This window comes from Aphelocoma coerulescens, assembly GCF_041296385.1.
Source record: "Aphelocoma coerulescens isolate FSJ_1873_10779 chromosome W unlocalized genomic scaffold, UR_Acoe_1.0 ChrW_unloc_scaf_1, whole genome shotgun sequence".
NCBI classification, from domain to species: Eukaryota; Metazoa; Chordata; class Aves; order Passeriformes; family Corvidae; genus Aphelocoma; species Aphelocoma coerulescens.
This window is the reverse complement of record NW_027184080.1, coordinates 17,171,617-17,181,249: the sequence shown is the minus strand read 5'-3', so window position 1 is coordinate 17,181,249 and position 9,633 is coordinate 17,171,617. Positions and strand designations below refer to the sequence as shown.

At 45.5% G+C, this 9,633-nt stretch overlaps 1 long non-coding RNA gene across 1 annotated transcript; it reads left to right on the top strand.

The window, feature by feature from the left end:
• The first annotated feature begins 3,212 nt into the window (after positions 1 to 3,212).
• Positions 3,213 to 8,270, top strand: LOC138102733 (uncharacterized). Its single transcript, XR_011147500.1, has 2 exons — positions 3,213 to 3,775; positions 5,109 to 8,270. It is a non-coding gene; the product is annotated as an uncharacterized lncRNA (long non-coding RNA).
• The last annotated feature ends 1,363 nt before the right edge of the window (positions 8,271 to 9,633 follow it).

Here is a 9,633-nt window from a genome sequence, read left to right as displayed (position 1 = left end):
ATGCCTGTGGAACCAAAATTGGCTATATCTGGAATGGCACAAAAGATCATGGTGTTGAAGAACCAAAATGATATCAAAGACCACTTTGAAGAAGCAAGATTGATTTGTGAAAAAAAAAATGAGCAAATAATAAAGGCTAGAAAACAAGGGATACTGCTCAAGCCAAATGATCTGTAAAAAGGAAAGGGAGGTATTGTTATGAATGTATTGTGATGTTGGCTTTTAGCATGTTACATAATTGTTATGAATGAATTGTGATGTTGGGTTTTTTTCATGTTCCTTAATGTTAGAAAAAATTTACCTAGGTTCTGTAATGTAATACATGATATAGTGTGGAAGGTATCTTTTCAGCTTTATACCGGCTAGCGCTTGTATTTCAATGCCTTAGAAAGCCTCGAGCAGCCTAGAGAGGCAGCACGGGCCATCTAGCACTTTAATAGCTCTAAAATCGGTACCTGTATCAGCTGCAAAGCAAATACCATCAGCAGAAGCAAAGAGGGAGAAATATAGCTCCCTGCCCGCTCAATTTCCTGCAGTTAGAAGCTTTCAAAATGAGACAGACAACCAGAGATGTTCACAGGAAGATAGCTGAGCTGAGAGAGAGGGTGGAGCCTCCCCTCGACCATCTTTTATTCTGAGAAGGGGAAAGGGGAGGACTGGGAGCGGACCCGGGGTGACCAGACAATCAGACATTGCTAAAGGGTCTGAGTTACATTTGGTTTTGCCCGCGCTTAGAACAAAGGAGCTCGGAGCACATGGGCAGGAGCACGTGTCTTTGGGAGGGGGAGGGGAAGCTCAGAACAGGCAGCAACAATATAGAATGTCTATTGTTTATGTAGTCAATTTAGAAAAGATAGGCAGAGAAAGCCTTCACATTCCTGGAGTATCTTATCAGAGAAGAAGAAGACCCAGAACCAGAGAGAATAATTTATGGAGGGAGCAGAGATGGAATGGAGCCAAGGAGGAAGATAAGGCTGATGGGATGATACACAGAAACTCCAAAGCATTTATGAATCATGCATGATTGTGATGAATATGCAATAAGAGATGCACTTTTAAAGACGATCTTTTGGATGTAGAGGTGTGCCTTTGGATCTCTGCCAAAGCACCCAGCCGTAACACCCTTTTTGCTATTGTCTCCTAATTGTCCCTTTTATTAAACTTTCCTTAAAATTTTACTAAGAGTGAACCTCGTTTTTCACAAGCTTTACATGCTATAACTGGATACTATGCTAGGCACTGATGCAATACAAGCAGTAGCAACAACAATAAGCAACTTTGAGTGATCTGTAATACTCTTTTTTTTTCAAAGTGATTTATTTTTGTGCTCATGAATATCATTCCTTGAGAAGTACTACAAAGCATAGGAAAGGATGGACACTGAGTTTATGAAGCTGGAACATAAAACCAGTAATGCATTGCCAAAAATAACCTTCAATCCTTTTAGGTAAATGTCAGTTAAAGACAGCATCTGTTAAAACTGAGAACAGCAACTATTAATACCACATCATTACAGCCCAGCCCCTGCAGTTACCAAAAGAACTTCCTGGGAGCTGATCAGCATTCTTTCTCTTAGATCAGATGGGAATGTCCTTGAAGCAAATATACCATTGTAGAAAACAATTAAGGAAAAGGGCAAAGGGAAAGAACGAATGGCTTGTGTAATTCAGATAAAACACTCTAAGTGATCTTGGGGCTGACTTTAAAGAGTATGTGATGGACTGAGGACTAAATTTTCAGTTCTAACCTCTTCTCTGGTAGAAGTGCTGGGAGAAGCATGAGGTAGTCCGGTGCTTGGACTTTAGCAGAAAGAATGGGAAAATAGATATGACATGAGGGTAACTTCTCAAATCAACTGAGGCATGATTTACCAGCTATTCATAATTCTGTGTCTCAGAGAATCTTAAAGCTGAATAACTCAGTCTAGACTGAAAAAAAACCCAACAATTCAAAGAGCCATAAGATCGTGCCTTGAAATCATATACCGAACATATGCCATCCTCCTTGAAAAAATAGGAATATGGAATGTGGAAAATTTTTTGCCAGTTGGTATTCAACAGCTCAGAAGAAGAAAATTGGAACAAGCAGAGCAGAATAATAATACTACTGAGCTAATGCAAACTTGTAATAGTAAGCAAAAAACTAACAACACACAAATTGGATTCTACTACTTCAGAGAGAAAAGAATATGATTCATGCCAGTGAGTATAGGGGAAGTAGATGCCTTAAGGAACCTAGAAATGAAACAACACACACTTTTGAGATAATATTAGTATAGGAGGTAATATAAAGGTTGATCTTTATTGGAGGCCTTCAGGATCAGATATGGAAAATGTCCACAAAATGCCCACCCCTCCATGGGGTGAATACAGTTTTATAAGTTTAGTAAATTAACATAATTGACAAAAAGCACCAACTAGATACATAAGAGGTGAGGCAATTTCCCCCAGTTCAAGCCCCTTCTAAATCCTCCCCCCTCAGACGGGACTAAACTGCCGATGAAAATGTGTCTCAAAGAGCTGGTTTTGGCCTTGGTTCCCAGAAAGAACCAAGATAGGATAGGGGGCCTTGGAATGTGTTTTGTCTTTCTGCCTAGGGAAAAGGTAGGGAAAACTAGCTACAAAGAATAGGCTACAGAACTACAAATATATGTGTAAAGAATACAGAAAACATATAAAAGAAAAAAAGGCAAAAAATAATTCAGCATCACCTTTATATTAATCTAATTTTATTCTGTAAGAGATGAGTGAAATATCTCAGCAAACTGCCAATGGAGAATTGTTCTGGTTTGGCCAAATTTAGAGATATATCCTGTGAGGGAAGGCACAACCTCCCCTCCCCCACCAGGTTCGGGAAAAAAAATAAATTTTCCTTGAAGGAAAGTGAAGGAGATAAAACTATTTATTTAACAAACACACGGGAAAAGGAAAATAATGCTAAATAATAAAATCTCACGCTGTGGAGAAAAACCTGGGAAAGTGTTAGAGTCCTCCCTTTGGTCGCCTCGGAGCCGGGGCTTGGCCCAGGGCCAGGCCCTCTGCGCTCGGTGGAAAGTCCTCCCAATGTGTTCTAATATTGTAGCAGTCCAGTGGAAAAGGAAGAAAATCCGAAATTCCAGGGAAGGAAAAAAAAATTCACCTCTCAGTCTCTCTCCGGAGAAAAAGAAGCTGAACCACTGGCCAAAAGCTGACTCTGAAAAAAAAACCGGCAAGCCGGGTGCCTCCTCCCTCCCCTGCCACTGTGGAGAGCTTATCTGAGGAATGGTTGCGCAGTAGAGGACATGATAAGATAGAGCCTTGCGGAATGCAAGGTCAGTTTATCTTGGGAAAAGCGGTTTCTTATCAGCAGGATATGTAACAGGATACAAACCAGCCAGCCCCGCAGAAGGAGCAGACTGGAATGTGGAAAGGCGTGTTGTTCCCACGAGAAAAGATGACCAATCATGAGCTCAGCTTTTGCAATATGTATGAGCTGTTTAAGTGCTGTATAAGTATGAGATGAGAAGACAATAAAGTTGAGACTTGCTGATCATGAAATCATGGTGGCGTGTCTCCCGCGCCTCTCCCGACATCTGACGCCCGAACAGAAGGCACGTCCCTGACCCCCCCCTACCCCCACTTCCACAAGGAGAGGTGCGTTGGGTTCAGGTCCGGCAGCTAGACGGAAGGCAATAAGAGCGGAGGACAACTGCGTTCCCGTCTCCGTGCCCGAACGACCACACCGGTGGGTTCGCTGATACGTGCTGCCGAAGCCTGGAGGGGCTAGCAACGGTACCGTAAGTATGGATAGGCAAGCAGCACAGGATTTATTTAAAGCCTTTCTTCTTAAGCGTCACTTTAAAGCTTTTAACTTAGAAAAAGACCTCCCTTCCCTACTAACTCACGCGCGTTCCTATGGCTTCTTTGCTGACCCCCACAGCATTCACGAATTAGTAGAATGGCGGAGGTACGGAGATCAACTTTTTAGCCTTGTTTTAGACGATGATAAGCCAGCCAAGAAAATAAGCAAACTTTGGAAAGCAGTTCATAATGAGCTACTGTTAGTGCAGGCAGAGAAGCGAGCAGTCGAAGGTATTAAGGCTGCGCACTCGCGTAACCAAAATTATGACTCCTCAGTTTACCCCACGGCCCCTAACCCCCCCGCCTTTGCCGCTGTGGAGATTCCGCCACAGCCACCGCCCACTGACAGCCAATCCCCTGCGCCGTCTACACCCCTGCCGGCCCCCCCGCCTTCCGCTTCAATCACCGCCTCTGCATTAACCCCCTCACACCAGCCACCGCCGCCCGACCCCTCTAATGCCACAGAGCCTGTCCCTGGGGCAGAATCTGACCTGGCGGAGGCTATGGCAGCAAGGAGGAGAGAGTTGTGGCAGGCGCTTGCCCGAGACGGCATGGAAAGGGGAGATTCCGAGCTCCTGGCGGCTGCACAAGAAGCGATGGCTTTCCCTGTCGTTTTCACTACTAATGCGCAAGGGGGCCAGAATGCGCAGTTTGCCCATCTCGACTGGAAACTCCTGTCCCAGCTGAGAGCAACAGTTGGTAGCTTTGGGGTGTCTAGTGAACCAGCTAAGCAAATGTTAGATTATCTTTTTAATGCCCACATTCTTCTGCCTGCCGATATCCTGGCCATCACGAAACTCATTTACACCCCTTCTCAGAGACTGCTTTTTGAGGCAAGGTGGAGAGAGGAAGCGGCACATAGCACTAATCTCCCCAGACCCCAAGGGGACCCCTTAACAGGCCTTACTGTAGACAAGCTTATGGGACAGGGCCCGTATCTCAGAGTTGAAGCTCAAGCTGGACTAGGGCCGCATAAACTTAGGGAGGCTATGGCAGTAGCTAAGAGAGCAATGGATAAAGTCAGGACATCGGGAGGGACCCCCCTATATATGAGCATCAAGCAGGGTCGTGATGAATCATTAAACTCCTTTGTTGATAAGGTTATGGATGCTATCTCTAGGGCAGGGACACCCGACCATATGCAAGATGCCATTTTAAGACAGTGCATTTTGCAAAATAGCAACCCTACCACCAGGTCTTTGATTACCTCTATACCTGGTGATTGGACCACTCAGGCATTACTAGATAAAGCTGCAACCTTGCCCACAGGTGCTCAAGCCTTCTTAGTCCACGCATTAGAGAAGCTGGGGGAAGGATTGAAGGAACAAGCAGCTAGCGCTCAGATGCAGGTAATGGCAGCCCTTGCTCCCCTCCAAGCAGCAGCCACGCGCCCCCGGTTGCCTCAAGGGAGAAACAGAATGAGATGCTATCGATGTGGCCAGTTGGGCCACATTCGTCGGGAGTGCTCAGCATCCGGAGTTTGGTGCAACAAATGCCAATCCAACACGCATAACTCGAATGCCTGCCATAACAAGAAGCAGGGAAACTCCCGGAGCAGCGCGTCCAGCAGCCGCGCAGGGACACAAGTAGCAGCTGCAAACCCTTGCCCTGCCTCCAGCCAGCAACAGGTGGCAGCCTCGGTCTGGACTTGGCAGCCTCAGTAGACTGTGATCTCCTGACGTCTGAAATCCATAACATCCCTACAGGACTCACAGGACCCATTTGCCTCAATGGTACACCAGTAGGAGGCTTGATTCTTGGCCGATCATCTGCTACTGCCCTAGGACTATTCGTTCAACCAGGCGTGGTGGACGCTGACTCACAGGGTGATATCTTCATACTAGCTTATACTGTTTATCCACCTGTAAGAATTCCCAAAGGCCAAAGACTAGCTCAATTTGTACCTTTGCCTCAAGCCACACAAGGCATGCAACCCTTGCAGGCTCAACCAAACGCTCATACAGGCTGCGGCTCAACTGGGGAACTAACCTTGCTCACCATTGATCTTAATAGCCGTCCACGGAAGCCGTGTGCCCTAACCTATAAAGGAGAAACAATCACGTTACAGAGCCTCCTAGACACAGGAGCAAACTCCAGCATTGTCGATGTGAACACATGGCCCTCACATTGGCCTCTTCTGCCAGCAATGACAGCCATCACTGGTGTCGGAGGAATGAAACTAGCACACAAATCTCCGCTGATAACTGTAGAAATTGAGGGCAAGAAAACTACCGCAACTTTTTCTATCGCCCCTCTACCCCCCACAGTTGACTGCCTCATCGGAAGAGATGTATTGGCCCAAATGAGTTTTGTGCTTACCGATGATCGCCATTTCTGCTAAGGGCCGTTGCTTGGAATTTCCCGCTGCCACTAAGATGGACTGACAATAACCCTGTAGTGGTTAAGCAATGGCCTTTAAAGCGGGAAAATCTGCTTCAAGCACACGCTCTAGTCAATGAGCAGCTTCAACAAGGACATCTTAAGCCTTCGACAAGCCCATGGAACACCCCAATTTATGTCATCCAAAAGAAGAATGGCACGTTTCGTCTGCTACAAGACCTTCGAACTGTCAATGCTCGTATGGAGCCTATGGGAGCGCTGCAGCCAGGACTCCCTAATCCAGCAATGTTGCCACAAGATTGGCCTCTTCTTATTATTGACTTGAAAGATTGCTTTTTCACAATTCCACTACATCCAGATGATACGAAGCGATTTGCCTTTTCATTGCCTGCTCTTAATCGTGGTGAACCAGACAAACGTTTTGAGTGGACCGTATTGCCGCAGGGAATGCGCAACTCTCCCACCATATGTCAATTGTATGTCGATGCAGCATTGCAGCCACTGCGACAAAAGTTACCTCAGACCATCATTTATCATTATATAGATGATATTTTGTTTGCGCAGAAGGAGCCTTTTGACCAAACAGAAATTCAGCTTATTACCTCCTCTCTTCAAGAATGGTCTTTAGTAATAGCTGCTAACAAAATTCCAATATCCTCCCCGTGGAAGTATTTAGGATGGGTCATCACCAATCAAAGAGTGAAGCCTCAAAAACTACATATCCAAGCCTCAATCACCACTTTAAATGACGCTCAAAAACTGTTAGGTGATCTGCAGTGGTTGAAGCCAATAGTAGGAATCCCCAATGTTCTTTTAGATCAGCTCCGTCCCTTACTAAAAGGATCAGACCCATGCGCACCGGTACACCTAACGCCGCAGCAGCAAGAAGCTCTACAACAAATCACCACCTGTATCACAGACGGTTTTGTTTTGCGTCTTAATCCAGACATCCCCCTCTCTCTTACTATTTGGAATTCTGAAACTCACCTCCTCGGCGCAATTACGCAGCTAAAGAAAATGGGGGAGCTGGCGGTTTTAGAATGGATATCACTACAGTTGCAGCAACGAAAAACTATTACCACAAAACTTGAAAATTTGGCTAATTTAATTAAGAAAGGACGTTTGCGCATTTTGGAAGTTGGAGGACAAGAACCTGAGTGCATCAATCTCCCAATGGAAAAACCTGCCTTGGACTGGTACTTGCTAAATTCTTCATTACTCACGGAAGCCCTGTTGTCCTCAGGAGCCAAAATTCAGACCGGTCCCCTGTTTCCCAAGGCATTACAGTGGATAGGAGCATGGAACTGGATTTCAAAACCCTTGCGAGAAGATAAGCCTATCCACAATGCCATTACTGCATTCACAGACGCCGGAAGAAAGACAAGGAAAGCAGCCGTTGTATGGAAACAAGACCAGCAATGGCGTCAGCATTTAATAAACGCCTCGTCAGATGATACCCTGCAAACCTTAGAATTACTTGCAGTCGTTTGGGCAGTAACCCACCTCACAGGACCCTTAAACGTAGTTTCGGACTCGCTGTATGTAGTAGGCGTCGCCTCAAAAATTGAAGATGCAGTCATTAAGAAAGATACAGGTTTCTTTGGCCTAGATGGGCTGGTCAGTGAACTGGGATTGGGTGGTTGGGTAAGAAGCATGGTGAAAACATTGTTTCTCTTATTGATCATGGTTTTAGTAAGATTAGCCCTGTTCAGTTGCGGTCTAACTTGTATCAAAAGAGTACTGCTAAAACCAACAACTTTGAGCATGATAGCGCATAAAGAAAACGGGGGAAGTGTGGAGAGCTTATCTGAGGAATGGTTGCGCAGTAGAGGACATGATAAGATAGAGCCTTGCGGAATGCAAGGTCAGTTTATCTTGGGAAAAGCGGTTTCTTATCAGCAGGATATGTAACAGGATACGAAACCAGCCAGCCCCGCAGAAGGAGCAGACTGGAATGTGGAAAGGCGTGTTGTTCCCACGAGAGAAGATGACCAATCATGAGCTCAGCTTTTGCAATATGTATGAGCTGTTTAAGTGCTGTATAAGTATGAGATGAGAAGACAATAAAGTTGAGACTTGCTGATCATGAAATCATGGTGGCGTGTCTCCCGCGCCTCTCCCGACATGCCACAGCTGGGAAAAAAACTATCTCTGTGTGACCTTGAACAAGCTGCAAACAGCTTTGAAAAAGTTTTGCTCAGTTTTTCCCTCCCCCCTCTCAGGCTCAGTTTAGAGGCATAGAAAGGCACAAAAGTTAATTTCTGGGCATAGGCAGCAATATGGAATACACATCATAAGGTCACCCAAAGACAAGAATGTAGGGGAATTTTTATTGCACCACTTGAGGCAAATTAAACATGCTTGTGCTTAAATATGTAAAAAATTTAAAAATTAATTAACAATGCATTGAACAGTCCTATCACCATAAGTGGTTCTACAAAGAGTCAGCAAAGGTGCAGCAGGAGCAGATTCCTTATATACACTTGCACCAGCTCCAATCCTGTGAGCATCAGCATGGGGGCTTCAGCTTAGACTGTGTGCATTCCCCAGCCCAGTTCTGCTGCCCAAAGGTATTATGCATTAGCATTTCAGGATGGCTAAGAGGAGTCAAAGCTTCATGCTGTTTCTTACCACATCACAAGGGGAAACTTCACTCCCTTACAGGGAATAACTCTGTCTCTGGTATTCCTGGTTCCAGACAGTTTAACTCCTTCTGCAGTGGGGCTTTCTGGGCCAGATCAGTCCTTCTTTAGAAGTATTTTTAAAGGAGATCTGAAAGGCCATATACACAACTACCTGTTCACGGGAAGGGAAGCCCCTCACAGTAATCTACACAGTCATGTACTTTATTGAAACTCATTGTGCAACTAAGCACACAGAAGGTCCATAGTTGTCCCTCCAGACCTTACACAACACAATACATTTTCTGAAGAAAACAGTGAAGTTCAGGGGAACACAGCCAAGACACCAGGAAAGTTCTTTGTAAGTAAAACCCACCATGGCTAAAGCAAACATGAAGGCAGTGGAATTCAGAGACACTGTCTTAGCAACTGTTAGCAGGAGAAAATCTGCTAAAAGTTAGGACAGGTGTCGGGGTCCCTTCCCCCAGCCATGTGGTCCTGGGAGAGGGGCCCTGGGAGAGAGAGAGGGTTTCCCTGCCCCTGGTCAGCCTCATTCCCCATTGGTTGTTTTGTGTTCCCCTGCACGGGCAAGGATCCTTGGGTCCCGTGACTGTAAGAGTTCCTCGGCAGATCCTGACCATGCGGCTGGAGAAATAAACAGCTCTGAAACATCTATCAAGAATCTGTCCATATATATTTCTTTTCCATGGGCCTCCTTGTTTGATACATGGTGTTACAGAATCCTCACTGTCACAATGGTGGGGGAATGCGGGCAGAACGACCCCCGATCGCTAAGCGACTGATTTGTGAGTAAAGAAACTTTGGATTCTTCT